Below are 19,582 nucleotides of genomic sequence, written 5' to 3' on the forward strand. Positions count from 1 at the left end.
AGGAATTGGCCTTCCAAGAACACAGTCTAAAGCTGGGTGTGAAAAAGGAAATCGCACCCTGCTCAGCCGTGGATGGATTCAGTGGGTAGGAAGATGGGGACAAGAAGGTTTGGAACACGGTACAGTCAACCCTCACTTTTTGGCAGGTATCCACCAACCAAAACTCCTCTGGGTGCTTCCAAGAGTTTCTCAGAACTCTGCCAAAATGGACGCGTTCAGGCACATTATAATCACTACATTCAAAAATCCTAAGTCCAGGCATGCTGGCACAAGCCTGTGATCTTAGCACTTTGGGAGGCTGGGGTGGGAGGATCGCTTGAGTTCAAGATCAATCTGAACAACATAGTGAGACCTCATCTCTATTTAAAAAAAAAAAAAAAAAAAAATCTTCTAAAACACTCCCCTTCTCTAGAGAGACCAGCATCAGGGGCCTGGGTCACCCTGGCCGAGGCTCTGTATAAGCCCCGAATGGTTTCCCAACAACCACGTGCTCGAGGGCTAGTCTCCACGGAGCCGCGGTTGGCACTGGCTGCAGACCGTGATGCCGTGAACGGCCATGCACAAAGCAAGGCCTGTTCACAGCCGAGGACTGTGGGGCTCTGTGCAGCCTTGTGGTTTCCAACTTCTAAACTCCGGCAGAAAAGCTAAGGCTGGAAAGTGAGCTTTTAATCTTACTCAACATAGGCAAACACAGAATACAAAAATATATTCTCTGTTGGGATCCAGAATCGAGAAAAGCAAACTTGGGAGAGTATTTTTCCTTTGCAATGCACACAAATGTATGTTTTATAGCAGCACAAATGTGTCTTCCCAACTTCTGCAGAAAAAGAAATTACATCCCCACCACGAATTCCCAAGTTAGAATTTTTAAAAAGAAATCTTTCACAAGAAAATGAAAAGCCCTAGTCTTAAGTAGTAATACACTGAAACATTTAAGGCTAAGGCACCACAGACAGCAAAGAAATCGAAATGAAAAACAACCTTTCTGCTGCTTTGCCGAGTCAGCTTCAGTGGGGCATAAACATCATGCTGGGAGATCCTTGAGTCACAGAAATGAGGAAGCCAGGGATGCCTCTCCAACTTGGTTATCAAGATCAGCATTCCGGGAGCTTCACTCCTGAAATCTGCATTGTGGTAAGAGGCCCCCAGCAGACACCTTCTCTAGTGCTTCCTCCTCTGCACCAAAGAATTAGGGCAGATGTGTGCCCACCCACACCCTGCAGGGTCTGACCACAGGAAATCTATATTCTGTTGATTCCAGAAACTTCTGTCAAATATGTACTTTTACTTACTGCAGTGGTCCCCCTTATCCTCTGGGAATATGTGCCAACACCCCAGTGGGTCTGAAATTGCGGTAATACTGAACCCTACATACACTGTTTTTTCCCTGCACCTACATAGCTATGATAACATTTAATTTGGAAATCAGGCACAATATGAGAGTAACAACAATAAAAAAAATATAGGACAATTAGAACCATATGCTAGCACTCTTGCACTTTGGGGCTATGATTAAGTCAAATAAGTGTAACTCAAACACATGCACTGTGATACCAGACAGTGGATCTGAAAGCAGAGAGGGCCACCACGTGACGCACAGGCAGGTAACAGAGACGGCGTGAATCCACCGCACACAGATGGTTCACATCCCAGGCGAGGCGCTACTCAGAATGGCATGCAACTTAAAACCCAGGAAGAGTTACTTTCTGAAATTTTCCATTTAATATTTTCAGACCACAGCTCTCTGCTGGTAACTGAAACCACAAAGAGTGAAACCATAGATAAGGTGGGACTACAATATTGCCAACATACTCAGACTGTAAGACAAAGAGACGAAGGCCCCCACAGGGAAGGATGTGGGAGGCTGCCCAGAGCCTCGACGGACTGAACTCACTGGTCCGCCTCTAAGGTCTCAAGAGAATGGCTCTTCTGTTCTTAAGATTCGGGGAACAAAAGTAAAAGGAAGCCCCAAACTCTTTAGACGCGGAAGGTATCTGCTAACTCACACGGCCCACCTAGGCCAAGGTGGGTCCAATTTGGCAGCTGGGATTTTGGTGGGTTTTGTGAAAGGACCCTCAACAGCTCCCGGAGCTCTGTCTCAGCGCTAAGCAGCAACTCCACGGGGCACCCTGTGTCAATGCTGGGAGAAGCCGTGGGGTAGGGGTGGTCAGAGAAAACCCCCATATCCACTTCCTGGGCATAAAGTGACCTGCTAGGAAGGTACAGAACTACAACAGAATGACAATAAAACAGAGACTCAAGCATACATGGCTACATCAGAATCAACAGCTCCTGATTTTTAAAAATTATGAAATAACTCATACAAAAGGCTAAGAAGAAAAATATGAACATCCATTAGCCTACCACCCAGGTTTACCAAACCTGAACATTGTCATACGCACCTCGGATATATATACATATATGTGCATGTGTATATACATGTATATGTGGACACACGTGTATGTGTATATATATGTCATCTCCCTCCCAGAGGGGACAACACCCTGAATGCATCACTTACCACTTCCATGTGCTTATGCTTCTATTACATGCATCTCTACAAACAAAATATAGGTTGCTTTGTGTGCTGGTAATTGCTGTGTAAATGATATTGTTCTGGGTGCTATTTGGCAACATTTTTTGACTAAAGTTTGTGAAATTTATTCATATAGATACAAACAGCTTTGGTTTATTCTTTTTGTTTTTTTGAGACAAAGTCTCTCTCTGTCACCCAGGCTGGAGTGCAGTGGCACAATCTTGGCTCACTGCAACTTCTGCCTCCCAGGTTCAGGTCCTTCTTGTGCCTCAGCCTCCTGAGTAGCTGGGATTCCAGGTGTGCGCCACCACGCCCAGCTAATTTTTGTAGCTTTTAGTAGAGACAGGGTTTCGCCATGTTAGCCAGGATGAGGCTTATTTGACTCCTGCATTACATAGCTGAACCACAAATTATTATCCACACGCCTATGCTTTCAGGTTTTAAAAATTTATGCTGTCGCACAAAACTGTACTGTCACATGTCTACCATGCTGATTGGAAAATCTCCTTTATACCCCTGATGCCAGCCATCCAGGGTCCCTTCCTGGATACAACCATTGTGACAGAAGTCATTTTACTGTTTAGAAGTTATTTTCTTTGAAAAACTTTGGTAATACATTTCAAAGTCAGGTGTTCAATCACCAGGAATTTACTTTCGTATGTGACAGCAAACAGTGATAAAACTTTCCCCATCAGTTTAATTACCCAGCACTATTTCCTGACTGGTCTTTTCCTTCCCCTATAGACTCAGATGGCCATCTCTGTGGCATTCAGTGGATCTGTTTCTAGATTCTACACTTTGTTCCACTGTTATATGTATGCCCTGCATCAATACCCCACTTTCAGCTTAAGCATCCCCTACAAAATTTCTACTGGAATTTGTATTTGAACCACACTGAGTTTATACATGAACGTAGGAAGGACTGATATTTCCAACTATAGAAGCTTTCTGTCAATGAATATGGTATGCTAGAGCACTACACTGATTTAAACGTTTTCTTTGAAGCGTTCATATCTGTAGTCCAAGCTACTTGGAAGGCTAAAGCAGGAGAATCACCTGAGCCTCGGAGTTGAACACCAGCCTGGGCAACATAGCAAGACCCTCTCTCTTAAAAAAAAAGTCTTCTTCCATACTTCTATAAAATTTTGATGATTTTCTCCAAAGTCTTACATGTCGTTTTGTTGATGGTGTCAGAACATCTTTTGTAAATTACTATTTCTATTCTCCAGCTACAGACAACCAGCAGAGTTACTCATTTCTGCGTATGTATCCTTTACCCAGCTATCATCTATGCTCTTGTCCAATCTAGGAGTTTGTAGATTCTTTTCAGTTCTCTTTATTAAAAGTCAGCTGTGGAAAAAAAGACAGTATTGTTTCTTGCTTTCCAAACCATATGATCTCATTTCTTTTTCTTGGCTTAACAGAGCTGGCTGAGAACTCTGATGCAGTGCTGAGCTCAGTCTAGGCAAGAAGCTGCCTGAGGCATTCCCAAGTTACTGCCTCTCACGTTGTGCTACAGCGTTGTACCAGCTATCAGTTTCCGGCTGAAATCCTTCCTCAGGTTAAATAGCATATCTTATATTCCTAGTTATCTTTTAATATAATTGAGTATTGGATTTTGCCAATTGCTTTTTCTTTACCAGGTGACGTTTTCTCATTTAATCTGAAGTATGTGGAATTACAGTAATACACAGTCGAATGCCAGTTCACAGGAAGTTTCTACGGTTTAAAGGTTTCTTGATGGAGACGCTTTTCTTTTTTAACACATCACTAGGTGTGGCTTGTTGACATTTTTAGGTGCGATTTCTATGTGTGTTTTAAACTGAGAAAAATCAGGGGTCATTCTCAGATTGCTCTCTGATCTTGGTATTAGGGTCACTTGAGTCTCACAGAAGGAGCTAATGATCATTCTCTTCTCCCTATTCTTTGGGACAGTTTGTGTAAAATTAGGGTTATCTGTTGCTTGTAGATCTCTAAGAACCTGCCCATAAAACTGTCAAGATTCGTGTTCTAAGATCTTTTCTTAAAAGGGGAAGGGTAGCTCGAGGGCTGATTTTTAACTGTTAATTCAATTTCAATGATGACTCTAGGACCAGTTGCTGGATTTGTGATCCAATCTGTAAAATTAATATTCATTATTCCTTCCTCCATCTTCCATTGGTTTATTCTGTCTTTTCTAACTTCCTGACATGGCCATTTATTAACTTTCAGTCCTTTCTCTTTTCTTGCTGCAAACATTTAAGGCAATAGATTTCCCCCTAAGTACTGCTATAACTTTATCCTACAAGCTGTGATGCTAACACATCTTAATATCCATTCACAACTGAATTTCACGAATGCCTCCGGCTGCCTCCCCAATGGTGGAACCGCCTAAAAGGTCTTAGGTCTGGTGCCCTTCCCCGTGACATAAGCCCCCATCACACACACATCTGGGCTAGACAGTGTTGTCTGGCTCTGGACAGCTGATACTTGCTTGTTTAAATTACCCAAATGCTGGCCATCTGCTCTTCACTGCTTCTGGGATCTCATTCCTTTTTTGAGGATCTTGCCAAAGTACATCCTTGAGTAGTTCTTTCAGCAAGGATCTCTCCTTCATAAACTTTCTCAGTCCTTAAAGCCCCAAGAAAATTTAGTTCACCTTCAAGGATTAACTGAGTATAGAATTCCATGCTGACAGTTTTCTCTTACCACGTTGAAGATATTATTTCATTTTTCTTCTGGCCCTTTCTTGATGGGATGTTAAGAAACACACTGCCAGTCAACCTGTCATTCCTTTATAGTTTCTTTTTAATCTCTCATTACTTTTAAGATCCATTTCTGGGGTTCTAAGGATTCAGCAAAATGTTTTAAAATGTGTATTTAACTTATTCAGGCTCACTGTGCTGAGTGTGAGGAGCTACATTTTTCATCAATTCTGGAAAATCCTTGGCCACTCAGTTCTTCGAAATGGTCTTATCCCTATTCCTTCCTGTTGAGCTCCTAATCAGACTTCAATCTCTTTGTGCCACCACTGGGAAAACTCAGACCTACGCTCCACTCTTCAGCCGAATCTAACCAGCTTTATAATCAGTCCTTTGAGTTATCTGATTTTTTTTTTTTTAAGTCTGACCAGTTTTTTATTTTTCATTGTCTTCTTTTCTATCTTTAATAGTGATTTTGTATTATAACTTTGGTGGGGCTTTATCACTGGCAACCCTTAATGGGCTGAGTTGTGGGCCTGCCTCTAATGAGCTGTTTTATCTTTGCTTCAACTAGGACCTCAAGGAAGAGCAGCCAGGGACTAACTTTTACAAGAGGCATGGTTTCCCCTTACAAATTCTCAGGAGACTCTGCCTCCCTTTCCTGTGACAAAACAGATAAATTCTTACATGTCATCTCCCCTTGCTACTACGGGGCAGATGTTCTCTCTAATCTGTCCTCCCATTGAGGATACAGCCCTTCAAGGGTTCAAGTCTTAAGGAGAGATGTGAGAAGGCTCTGTTCCCATTCCCAATCTCAGATAAAATCCCGTTCCCCCTGGACATTAAAGCCAAAGACTCAGATGACTCCAACTGATAATACAGCACCCTTACCCTGTCCCACGGTCAGCTCACTGCAGGCCCCAGTCACTGCCCGCAACCTTGGCTTATAAACTCTGGTCATCTCTTTCCCTACCTTGTGAGTGCACTACTATGCATTTTAAAGAGTGCTTACTAACTATGTAACATTTCTAAGTGTTTGGAGAAGTGGGTTTCAGATCAGCTGATCTAAGATTTTAAGTGTAATCTCTGATTTTTTTTAACCCAAAGAAACTAAGAGAAAATGCAGTAACTAAGAGAGTCTAGAAAATTTTATTTCATTTCTAGGAGGATACATATAATGGACTTCCTATTTTAAAGAAACAATGTTACTCATTTCAAAGAAGAGTTGAAACACTAAAAATAGAAATGTATTCTATTATAAGCCTTTGCTTATTCATCAGCCATTTCAGATTCAATTTCTCTGCCTGTGGGGGAGAAAAATAAAGAATTGACAAATTGGGTCTGGCACAGTGGCTCATGCCTGTAATTCCAGCACTTTGGGAGGCCGAGGTGGGCGGATCACGAGGGTGAGGAGTTGAAGACCAGCCTGGCCAAGATGGCGAAACCCGTCTCTCCTAAAAACACAAAAATTAGCTGGGTATGTTGGCAGGCGCCTGTAATCCCAGCTACTCAGGAGGCTGAGGCTGAGAATTGCTTGAACCCGTGAAGCGGAGGTTGCAGTGGGCAGGGATCGCGCCACTGCACTCAGCCTGGGCAACAGAGAGAGACTCCGTCTAAAAAAAAAGAATCGAAAAGTTTTGGTGTCTCTCCAAATAACAGCCTTTGGAAAGCAGGTACTTAAATAGACCTAACTCTTCTGCAAACTTCCAAGAAGCCTACAGACTCCACCTTATTAAGGAAGAAAACATGCCTATGAGGTGGGAATCAAGAACTGATGTCTCAAAAAATGGACACAAACTGTCCCACAATGGAGTTCTTACTGCGGTAGACATTTGTCTCCCCAAAGCCGGGGTCAGTCTCACCTGTACTGCATCCAGTCAAACCTCACCACATCAAACACGGTAAGTGATGAATCAATCGTCTACTCAATATCACATCAGGATCACATGTACTAATGTATATGGTTATAAGGATCAGATCTAAACAGAATAACCCAAGTGTCCAGATGGAAAATAATACACACCACAGAGTCTCACACATTTTCAGAACTACTTCTTAGTTCTTCAGTTTTCACACTTACAAATGGTCGCTCTCAAGTTTCATTTTCTGCTTGTTGTTGGTATATGGAAACGTTAACCGATTCCAGTAGGGTGCTTTTTTTTCCCCCAGCAACTTGCCTAATTCTAGTAACACATCTGTCCATTAAAAAAAAAATTCTACATATATAAGCATATGAATCACAGTTTTGTTCCTTTCTTCCCAGTTTCCTATCCTCTGCTTAATTTTTCTTGAATTTTTACACAGGGTAGGACCTTCAACACAGTGCTCAAGAGAAGGAATGACAGCAAGTATTCTGTTTTCTCTCACATCAAAGGGGAAGATTTAGGTGTCTCTCTTCAGTGTGATGTTTGCTAAAGCCTTTTTGTGGACACCTTCATCAGGCTGAAGAGGTTGCTTTCTTATTCCTAGTTTACATAAATGGATGCTGAGTTTTATCAAATACTTTATCTGTATCTATTAAGATAATCATACTATTCTACTCCTATAATCCATAGGTGTGGAGGGTGAATATAAACTTATTTTTAAACGTTAAACCAAGTCTGAATTCCTAGGATAAATACGATTTAGTCATGCATACTGCTGGATTTGGTTTGTCTTTTCAGGAATGAGATCTGACTGATGGTTTTCTTTCCTCCTACTGTTCTTGTCAAGTTTTGCAACAAGGTTGGCTGGCATCGAAATGAGAAGTGTAGGATTCCTTTTTCTTTTTTCATTGTTTCTACTATTCAGCAATAAGCTTTAAGAAAGCAGTAACACACAGCATTCACAAAATTCAAAGTTAAAGAAATCTTTACCCGCCCCATTAATTCTATTACCCCTTCCAACTTAGATGTTACTGTTTTCACGTATTTAATCTTATCCTTCTTCCAGCCTCTCCAACATTACTCCTTTATATGTATTTAGAATTGTCCAAATATTTACCACTTGACTCGCCGCTGCCTGTCATACCCCACTTTTCCCACTTGCCATCACCTTCCTTCCAAGAGTATCCTCGAGAAGTTCCTTCAGCAAAGATCTGTCAGCAGCTATCTTGGGTTTCTGTCTTAAAACGATCTTTTCACTCACTGTTGAATTTTTCCCTCGAGTTGCTGTATCACTGAACTGTCTACATGTGGATTTGTTTTTTATTTATCCTGCTTGTGTTTTAGTTTTGAATGGGTGCCTTATGCATTCTGTAAAATTCTCAGTCATTAGTTCTTCAAGTGTTGGCTCTGTCCTTGCTCCTCTCCTGGAACCCCAATTAGACATACTTCTGAACCTACTCTTCCTGAATCTTAATTGACCTTACAAATTATTCATCTATGTGGTTCTCTAAGATAAAGTCTGCGTATTTTCTTCTTCTCTACTTTCCAGTTCATTCACTCTCTTCAGTTGTATTTAATCTGCTGGTAAACCTATCTGTTGGATTTTTATTACAATTAGAAAGACGTGAACTTTTCACGTCTACAAGTTGTTCCTGGTTCCTTTTTCAAATTTGCTAGTCATTGTATAGTTTCCTCTTCCTCGTAGGTATTTTTGATCTTGCCTATTATTTTGAGCAAGGCCTTTAAAATCTGTGTTGACAAGTCTATTATCTTATGTTTTCTGAGATCTGCTCCTGCTGGTCCTCATTCAGTGCTTCCATCCTTTGCATTGAGTTGTTCCTAACTACGGACTGTTCTCTTTCGGTTGATAATTACACCTGGGGATTCGGTGAGCCAAGGATAAAGGCGCAGTCCTTCAAAGATCTGCTTGCCCCTGGACTGGCCCAGGAGCACTAGCTGTGCAGGTCCACTCTCAAATAAAGAATCTTGAAATCAGTTTCCCACTACTCAGGTCATGGGATCTGCATGAGGGACAACTTGTGATACCCACTTCTCAGAATGTGCCCCTTCCTACCCTGCCTGTGGGGTGAGAATGAACTTCTTTCTGACTCCCCTTCTTCCTGAAAGTATCATGGCCCCTTGTGGTTCCAACTCAGCAAGCCAGCATTAATCTCTGCCCCCGGTGCCTGGAGATGCTCTCAGAACTTAAGAGTTTGTCCATTTCACTCAAGGCCCTCAGGGTTGTCCTTATCCTCTTGGGTTACTCCTTTCACCACCTGCCTCAGTATCTTCCATTCTAGGATTGTCTAAAGCTATTTTAATGTCATTTCCCTCTTGCCCAGGCTGTTCAGCACGTTAGAAGACTCGTTCAGGCCACCCAGCCTAACGGATCACCAGAAACCCAGTGTTCTCTCCCCCAACAGCCAAAATCCCAGCCAACCATGCTCTTCAAATAAAAGAGCATGTGGCTGCCATGGCCAGGAGGCTGGCTGTGCCAGGGAGACTACTTCCAACTCTGGAACAGGATATACCCTCCTTCAATACCAGGTGGGCCAGGGAGGAAGGGTTCCTGCAGGAAGATCCTGACAGCCAACCCCTGGAGGTGGGCGGAGCTTCTAATTACAAACATTTGGGCTGGAGCTAAGTGAGGTCTGGCACCCAACTGTTGGTTCCTTTGTTTTTAAGAAATTCACTTTGTGGGGGCAGAGTTCTGATGAAGAATTCAATCTCAAGATACAAGCTTTGCTGAACTTGCTTCCATTAACACCTTGGAGAAGAGATGCATTTCCACTCAGATTTATATCAGGAAATATCACCTGCTCACAGGCAATAAAAGCTGACCCTCTAACAAGCCCTTTGCAAAGGCCCACCCTTGGTTAACGAATTCTGCTGGCCAAACAGCCCATCTCTCTGACAGCAGAGAACTTCGGCATCAGTGAGTCATTTCTTATTCATTATCAGTGGTCACTCAAAACTCATTCTGGTTCCTCTTTAAAATCAGCCACTTTATTACATTCCAAGGTCTCTCTCATTCATATACTGTTGGTGGGAATATAAATAAGTACAAGCGCTTCAGATAAAAAGTCTGGCACTTTCTTTTAAAGCTGAGCACACACCTCCTTCTGGTCCTGCAATTCCACTCCTAGGTAGATAGACCCAATGGAAATGTGTACAGACATTCACCAAAAGTCTGCGGCATGACCGTTCACTAAGTATTATTTATAATAGTCCCAGACTGGAAACTCTCCAAGTACCCACCTACAGTAACATGAATGAACTCGTATATTCACATGCTGGAACAGTGAACAATGAGAATGAATGAACAAACTACAATTACCCCAACAACCTGACGATCTTACACATAACACTGAGTGAAAGACACAAAAGAGCATATGCCGCGTGAGTCCATTTACATCAAGTTCAAACACAAGTGAAATCAATCACTGGTATTACTAAGAAGACAGCAGGGATTCCCTGCCCAGAGACAGGGAGCAGCTGGAAGGGGGGCACAAAAAGACTTTGGGGAGGTCGGGAATCATCTATTTCTTGATCTGCTGGTTAAACAAGCATGTTTAGTTTGTGGATACTTATTGTGTAGACTCATGACAGTACATTATTCTGTGTATGTTTTACTTTAGTAAAGAATTTAAAACGTGTGTCGTATTTCCTTGGAAAATGTGCCCCCACAGATCCTGGAGAAGGAGCATCTTCAAGGCCTGAAGAATCTGTTACGGAGCCCTCTTACTACTGCCACTTCCCAGCGCTCACCCGCACATAAGATCGCTCCTTCCCCAGACAGGAAGTAACTGGGGCCAAGGCAGGCAGTCACCTCCTGACCTGACAAGGCAGTGACTCAGCGGGACCCACAGCCCGTTATGGTCCTGTTGCCATGCCACCATGCCGAAGTCTTTTTTTTTTTTTTTTTTGAGATGCAGTGGCATGATCTAGACTCACTGCAACCTCTAGCTCCCAATTCTCCTGCCTCAGCCTCCCGAGTAGCTGGGATAACAGGCATGTGCCACCATGCCCAGTTAGTTTTTGTATTTTTAGAGATGGGGTTTTACCATGTTGGTCAGGCTGGTCTCAAACTCCTTACCTCAGGTGATTCGCCTGCTTCGGCCTCCCAAAGGGCTGGGATTACAGGCGTGAGCCATCACACCCAGCCTACCTGCAGTCTTTTTAAAATCAAACTGTACAGAATAAGTCTCCAGATCTTCCAACTTAAGAGGGATGTGACTTAAGATAGAAAGACTAGCTGAGCTTCAGAGTAGTGGCTAAAGTTGACCTTTTAAGAGTCCTTTGACACATCACCAATAAGACTCTTCATTAAGGGTTTCAATAATTCATTTATTCTCCAGCAATGACTCCTTTGCGCCTTCAATCACTGTGATTACTAGTCTGAAAATTAAGACTTTCCTTTTTAATTACTACAAATACCTAGAACTACCAAGGAAATAAAAATGTATTCATAAAAGTAAAGATACATCTAATTCCTATTCAGGATCAGTCTTAATTAAAAACCAATTTGATGCAGTTGAGTTGTACACTTTAATCACTGAGTGAGAACTTCAAAAAAATACACCACCTGGATTTGAACAAGGGTCTTTCACCTTTCCAAGTAAAATGAGTAGGTCAGATGTTCCCGTGAGGAAGGGCTAGGAATCGAGGATCTACTCTTCTTCACCTGAAATCAACAGTGGAGAGAAGGGAAGAAACAAAGGACAGGGCTGGACCTGGCATCGCCTCCTCCCAACCAGACCACCCTGCCTCAACCATCGCTCCTCCCACTCAGCGGGCTGCCACGCGGTACTCCTCTGAGAAAAGAAAAACACCATGAGGTGAGGCAGGAGAACCCTGTCCCCTCCTTCACTTCCTAGCATGATGAGGACTGACCAAGAGAAAAAAAAAATGTCATGCGAACTATGAGAATTCGCCCTTCTCCCCCCAAAGAACACTTTTGCCCACTGAACACAAAGTTTGCCTCTTTTCAGAGCAAGCTGGCACACTGCTCACACCCAAAACAAACGTTTTGTTTCCTGGTGAGTGTGTCGTCACTGAGATGCTCAGTTACTCTGCAAGGCCCACCTCACACTCGTTGGTTATACAAGGGGTTAAAGGACGCTGACAGCCAAGTCTCCTCCCCAGAACTGGTGCATGCACCTGGGCAGGGCCCAGTCCTGCCGAGGTGCCATTCATGATGGACTCCCAGAGACAGGTAGCACTGAGCTCAATCTAACAAGGCTGGAGACTGAGGGCTCTCAAGAGAGAGCCAACATCCACATCTTCTCCTAAGGCTCGCTTCAAATCCCCGCCTCCGCTGGCAGAGCATAATGTCCACATTTAACAGTGCCCTCTGCATGCGACTGTCAATTTCTCCACTGGAGCCAGGCTGGAAGTAATCCAAACTTGCCTTGCATTTGGCTCTGGAGTATGTTTTTGTGTTTACAGTTGATGCTCTAGGAATCTGGACTACTTCGGGCTACATGATATATTCACAGAACACCAGCACTAGAGAATCATCTCCATTAGCTCAGCAAGAATGGGCCCTACTGCGTGCCGGTCACTGCCCTTGACACTGGGTGTACCGCAGGAAACAAAAGCTACATCTCTGCACTAGTAGACCTTACGCTCCAGAGGGGGAGATGACAAAGTCAGTCAAATACGGGAAATGTCAGGTGAAGAGAGAGCCATGCAGGGAAAGGGGACCGGGAGTGGGGGTGGGGGAAGCAGCAGAGGCTGCCACTCCACACGGGCTGGCCAACAGGCCTGGAGGAGGCGAGGGAGCCAGCCCTGTGCCATCTAAGGGAAGGCTCTGCAGGGAGAGGCCAAAGCAGGCGCAAAGGCTTTGAGGCAGGAGCAAAGGCCTTGAGGCAGGAGCATGCCTGAGGAATGCAGCGACCACCGTGGCTGGAGCAGAGGACAGGGAGATGGCAGGAGTAAAGCCAGAGCAAAAGGGGGCCCTCGGAGGCCACTAGAGATGTTGACCAAGGAGGGCCTTGAACAGAGGAGTGACATGGTCTGCTCTGGCATGACTAGAAGGCGGGGAGCCCCTGGAGGCTTGTGAAACAACACAGGGCAGAGGTGAGAGCAGGCCATGTGCCCCGGCTCACGCCTAGGATCCCGGCACTTTGGGAGGCCAAGACAGGAGAACTGCTTTCGCCCAGGAGTTCAGGACTAGCCCAGGCAACGTGGCAAGACACCATCTCTACAAAAAACTTAAAAATTCACTGGGTATGGTAGCGTGCACTTGTGGTACCAGCTATCCAGGGGCTGGGGCAGGAGGATTAACTAAGCCCACAAAGTTGAAACTGTAGCGAGCCGTGACTGTGCCACTGTACTCCAGCCTGGGCGACAGAACAAGACCCTCTCAGAAGTAAGAAATAAAAATAAAATGGTAAGAGCTGTTTGGTCCAGGGAGAAGACAGAAGCGGTGAGAGTCACTCTAGCTATCTGGAGGGCAGAGCTGATGGGACCTGCTGTGTGTAGGGTACAGGTATGAGATAGCGAGGAGTTAAGGAGAAACCGAGGTTTGTGGCCTGAAAGGGGGAGCTAGCTGGCCTAGTTTCATTTTACAGGAGGAGGAAACTGAAGCTCCGGGAGGAGAGGTCGTGTCCAAAGTCACACACTTATTCCAGGGATTAGAACACCCAACCAGAACTTTTCCTACTGCTCTGCGCAGCAGCTCCATGGGACGTGGTGGTGACTAGCCCGGTCACACCAGACAGCCCCCAGCCCCAAGGGACTGCCAATACTCAAGCGTGTCATGTAAATTAGGGTAGGATGCTGGGCACTGAGCACATAGGCCTCGCCCAGAGAGGACAACCACAGTCCACAGCTGCCACACAAGAAAGAACCTGGTGTGGCAGAAATTCCCATTTTCCCCTAGAGAACCCAAACATCTAGATTTTGTTTTCGCTTTTTGTTTTGAAAGAGTCTCACTCTGTTGCCAAGGCTAGAGTGCAGTAGTGTGATCCTGGCTCACTGCAGCCTCCACATTCCAGGTTCAAACAATCCTCCCACCTCAGCCTCCCGAGTAGCTGGGAATATAGGCACATGCCACCAATGCCTACCTAATTTTTTAATTTTTTGTAGAGATGGAGTTTTGCCATGTTGCCCAGGCTGGTCTCAAATTCCTGGGCTCAAGCAATCTACCCGCCCCGATCTCCCAAAGTGCTGGGATTATAGGGATGAGCCACCGTACCCAGCCCAAAAATCTAGATTTTAATGAAAAAAAAATTCCGTTTTTAAAAAGTGACTCAATTGCTTAATAACATGAGGTCAGTGAAACAAATCGCATGTGCGGACCGAGTTCACTTCACACAGGGCACCAGTTTGGAATTTCTCTCAAGGCAGCCTCACAGACTTTGTTTGCTTATAGTTTGCCCAGGGTTAGGGTACAGAATTAAGATTTGAATTCAAAATGGTCTTTTATTCCAACTTTTGAGTCAGCAGATGACATTCACTATCACTATAAATAGTCGGTAACTTCCAGCAGTCTCAGTGGGCCTCCTTTTTGAGCAGAAAGAGATTAAGCAGCTGTCCATCATTCAGCTTCTTCCTTTAAAGTTAAACTTTGGTTTTATGTTATTCTTTACAGAGTACTAATACTAAGATGAGACCATAAGTACAACCCAGAATTTGAAAAATCTTCCCCAATACTGCACAATGATCCTTTCAAAGTTATATGGAGGCCAGGCGTGGTGGCTCACACCTGTAATCCCAGCACTTGGGAAGCCGAGGCGGGCAGATCACCTGAAATTGGAGTTCGAGATCAGCCTGACCAACATGATGAAACCCTGTGTCTACTAAAAATACAAAATTAGCTGGGCGTGGTGATGCATTCCTATAATCCCAGCTACTCAGGAGGCTGAGGCAGGAGAATCACTTGAACCCGGGAGGTGGAAGTTGCAGTGAGCCGAGATTATGCCATTGCATTCCAGCCTGGGCAACAAGAGCAAAACTCCATCTAAAAAAATAAGTAAGTTATATGGAGAATAACAGAGCCTTGGAAATAGTCACCAATGTAGGAAACAATTTCTGCCCCCCAAGAACACTGGGACTCTAATACTTTGGAACTCAAAAGGTTTCGGGACTGGGCAGGTATTCTAGTCTTGCCAAAAAATCTACGTTAGAAATGATAGAATGTTCTTGCTAAGTTAAAGTTGCTGCCCATTGGTGACAAGCAGAAGACATATGTTACTGAATGCACATAAAGGACACACAGATACGTCTGGTTTTGGGGGAAGTCTCCCTGCCTAGGCACTCTCACGTAGAATTAAATATTTACCTTCCCTTCTAAGCCATCGCTTTCTACCTAACATCTATCTATTTTCTGTCTTTGTTACAAGTCTCCATTTCAGTGCCGAGGGCATTGGGTAAAAATCCTTCCAGGACAAGGCCACTATCTGTGTAGCCCCACCCCCCCCAACTCCCTTTTCTAGGAATGCAGTTTACAATGCATAGGAAGAGGAAGAGGCGGGACTCATGCTTTCTCAGGATGAGATCTTATCAGGTTGAAGTGTATCAACTGCCACCAGTCAACTGGTTTTGATCTACAGAATGGGCAATTTCGTGTGGTTCAACGTATTTCCACATGATCAAGAGGGACAGAGACTGTCCAGAACTTTCGGTGATGATGGAAGCCATCTACACCCACACAGACTGACTTGTGACTACCGAGCACCTGAAATGTGGCTAATTTGACTAAGAAATTGAATTTGAAATTTTACTTAATTTGAATTGTTTAAACTTAAATTGCTATTTGTGGCCACTGTATTGAACACGGTTCTAGACAATGGCTTTTTCAGGCGAAAACTAGGTCTTACTTGCAGTGTTTGAAGGCCCACTACACAGGAGACACTTGGTGGAAAAAAAAAAAAAAATGAAATGAAAAACACCTTCTACACTGCCAGATTTTCAAATGCCTCCCCACCTTCCTGCCACTGAAGCTCTGAATTTTGATCTTCAAGTTCTGTATCCTCCCTTGGGTAATTACTGTCCCAGGAAGGTGAAGATATATGGCCAGGAGGGAAGATTCGGAAGGCCGGGCCACACCGCCTAGGAACTGGACAACAGGAACTGGCAGACAACCTCCTGACCAGCTGGGCCTCCACATTCTCATCCACTGAATGGTGACAACCATTCCCACCCACTAGAACAGAGTTACTGTAAGGCCTAAACGTAAACCAAAGTTGTGGAATCTGATTCTAAAAAGTGAACCTTAAAAACCAGGTTGGGCTCAGCTTCGTTTATCCAATGAGACAGCTGGGAAGAGCTTAACAGGTATGGTTATCCACCTGGTGTAATCAGTATTTTTGATGTTATAAACCTGGCCTTAACTACTGCAGGCCCAGCATGCACAGACAGCACAGTCCCTGCCTTCATCATTCTGACTTGACCATTATTTTTGTTTCCCCTGAAACAAGATTTTAGCAAAGAAAAACTGCTGTCTCAACAGATCTGTTGATCCTCTAAGTGTCATTTGTCTATTAGTTAAAATTCCCAGGGCTAAAAGGGCAAGAAGAGTCTGGGGTCCCGACACTTTTAAAGGTGTCCCTGCTACGTAATAAGCCAATACTCCAAATCAATCACTGGCATTCAATCATTTAAACTGACTTTGGTGCTATGTAATTATTGCAGCCTGTTGAGTTAGGGCTCATTTCAGCAAAGAGCGTAATTGCTCAAATATGACTTGATCTAAGACTTATTTAAAACTCTCCTATCACCAAAACATATTCATACACCATGATACCACTGTAACTTCTTAATCTCCCTTTAAATGTTCAGAGACGGATTCCTAACTATGAAAGGTAAGAGTTGTTACAGTACCTAGAGCTCTAAACCCTCTGCTTCTAAACCCCAAGATCCCTTTCTGGTGCCCCCTCCCCCAACCTTAGTCTCCTCCAGGCCTCCACTGGCCTAGGAACCCTGCAAACCGGCTTTGCGGTGGTGCTCTGTGCAAAAGGAAAACTTCACCTACTAGGAGGTCTGCCCTCGCCTTTGCTTCAACCGAGAGGGAAGTGGCACCTCCCGGACCTCAGAGCCGGAAGCTTCTTTCTGGAAGGAAAACAGGTTGGCAGATCATAGTGGGAGTGACCTTTGGTAAGTCCATAAACGAGTCAAGACATCACATAGTAAGCGGCATGTTGCAGGGTCACAGATTTCTCTAGGTGCCGGATTAACAGGAAGTTAAATAAGGAGAGTGAGGAGAGAGGCAGGGGCAGTGGGAGAATGCCCCCAGCTGCACCGGGAGTGGGGGGAGTGTGGGGGGGGTAATATTCGCAGTTGTTCTTCCTGGGAGTGCTGGACAGATGTCCTGGCTCTCTGGGGACACCCAGTTCTGAAGAGGTGTCTAATGTAAGATGTGAGGCCCTACCAGACTCATTTCTCCACATTCCTTAAAATGCCATCCAGATGGCCCCTACCCTGAAGGTTCCAGCACACACAGTGAATAGCTGGGCAGTGACGTGGGAGGCTCCTCAGGGACCTCCGAGTTTCATTTCCTTGGTGCTTCCCAGTCTCTCCTAACCTCTGACCTCCCAGAGTAATTGCCAAATTGCCTTCTGTTTGTACAAGGTCCCAGCACTTCCCGGCGTGGTTCCCGACGCTATGAGTGGGTGGCGCTGTCTCCAGGCCACAGACAAGGAAACTCGGGTTCAGAGGAGCTAAGGAACCTGCGAGGAGGCGGCCAGTACGTGGCCCGGACGGAGACAGACTCCACCTTCCTCCTGCGTCCCGCAAGCCCCTACAAACGCATCCCAACTGGAACAGCCAACACTTGTGGCTCCTAACTGCAAGTGCTGGGTCTCTACAGCTTTTCTCGCAAATCGAAGCTAAGAGGAGCCAGGTTTGCAGACGGCGAAATGGAGACCCCGAGCGAAACAATTTAGCCGGGATCACCCTCGCTGTTGCCGGGGCACTCTAGAGTTAAAACTCGAGACTTATCATCCGGGTAGGGGTCCCTGAAGCATCGCGGGCGCCCCAGTGGAAGCGCAGACCCCGGCTTCCCTCCCCCGCCCAGGGCGCAGAGGGGGAGACGGGCAGGCTGGGGCGGGCGCCAGGCCGGGTGCCAACGCGCTTGGCCAGCCCGGAGGTGTCCACTTCCGCCCGGGGCTGGCACCGCCGGCCCATTCATCGTGGCCTCGGGCGGGGCTGGCCGAGCCGGGCCGGGCCCCGGGCGCCCTCGTCCCCCCGCTGGGCGCCCTCGAGCCAGACTCCACGCAGCCCCGCCGGGTAAACGGTGGCCCCAGCCCCGCCGCCAGGGGGAGCAGGGAGCCGCCTCCCGCACTCCGGGAAGTTGCCACCACGGCCGCCGGCGTCCATGCCCTGCACAGACCCCGGCTCCCGGCGCTGCGAGCCCCGCGGCCCCGGCCCGCCCCGTCGGGGGCCGTCCCAGCCCCGCGAAGAGCCAGCGGGCCGTGTCCTGGGATCAGCGCGCTGGGCCCGCGGGCCCCCATTCAATACCGCCCTCCTCCCTTCAGCCGGCCTCCGCCGCCTTCCGCCCGCACCCCCACCCCTCCGGCCCGGACTCCAGCCGGGCAACGTCATCCGGCGGCTTCCCGAAACTTAACCCCTTCCTCCGCCAGCTGTGCGCCGCCCCGCCCCGCCGCCAACTTTCTTCGCCCAACTTCGGAGCGCGCGGGCCGGCCCGACGGCCCAGCCGGGAGGTAGGGAGGGAGGCAGGGAGGGGTCGCCACGTCGCGCTCGCCGGTCGCCGCAGGTACACCGACGACGAGGGCCGCGGGGTCCACACGGCGGGGCGCGTCCTGCCTACGCCCCTGCACGGCGCTCGCCCGGCACCCCCGCCCCGAGTCTGACCCCGACCCCGAGGGTGCACAGCCGTGGCGGGTGGCGGCGGGCGGCGGGCGGCGGGCGGCGGGCGGGCCGGGGGAGGGGCCGCCCAGGAGACGTGTCACTCGCGGCGCAGCGCGGTCGACCCCGGCTCCCCGACGGCCCGGCCCGCGCGCCGCCGCTGCAGGGCCCGGCCAAGTTTCTTACCTGCAGCCGGAGACGCGAGAGGGCAGAAGCCGCTGCCTTCACCGCCGCCGCGGAGCCGGGAGAGAGGAGCCGGCCGCGCCTCCGCCGAGAAACCGCCCCCGAGCAGCTGCAGGCGCCGCGACCCCGACGCCGCCCGCCCCGTCCGCCGTCCGCTCCGGCCGCTCGCTGGCTGCGTGCGCGCGTGTGGAGTCGTGGCACTTTCTGCCTCGGAGCTGGCGAACGGCCCCCTCCGCCGGGATCGCCGCCTCCTGCCTTCCCCACCCGGGCCAGCCATTCATCGAGTCGCCTCTTCCCATTGGTCCGCACCCCGCCACTCTGCGGGTCGCTGGCCAGTCAAGACGCGGGTGGCCGAGCCGCGGCGGCGGCCATTGGGCAGAGAGGAGGGTCTCCACCTCGGCCAATGGGAGAGGGGAGGAGCTGCGGGGAAGTGAAGGAGGCGGGGCCAAAGAGGGGCGGGGCCGAGCGGCGCGGCGCTCGGCTGTGCGCGGGGCGGGGCGGAGAAG

At 47.2% G+C, this 19,582-nt stretch overlaps 1 protein-coding gene across 20 annotated transcripts in view; it reads right to left on the bottom strand.

The window, feature by feature from the left end:
• Positions 1-19,329, bottom strand: part of RRBP1 (ribosome binding protein 1) — a 69,006-nt gene extending 49,677 nt beyond the window's left edge. For 18 of the 20 annotated variants that reach the window (XM_032248070.1, XM_032248067.1, XM_032248065.1 and 15 more), the window contains exon 1: positions 19,080-19,329. The gene's annotated coding sequence lies outside the window, so the exon portion shown is untranslated. Of the gene's footprint in view, positions 1-17,057; positions 17,139-19,079 lie in introns of all 20 variants that reach the window. The other 2 variants (XM_032248050.1, XM_032248051.1) reach the window with 2 other exon arrangements.
• Positions 19,330-19,582: the final 253 nt, after the last annotated feature.

The sequence above is a fragment of the Sapajus apella genome, unplaced genomic scaffold, assembly GCF_009761245.1.
Source record: "Sapajus apella isolate SASKATOON/1434 unplaced genomic scaffold, GSC_monkey_1.0 scaffold65, whole genome shotgun sequence".
Taxonomy (NCBI): domain Eukaryota; kingdom Metazoa; phylum Chordata; class Mammalia; order Primates; family Cebidae; genus Sapajus; species Sapajus apella.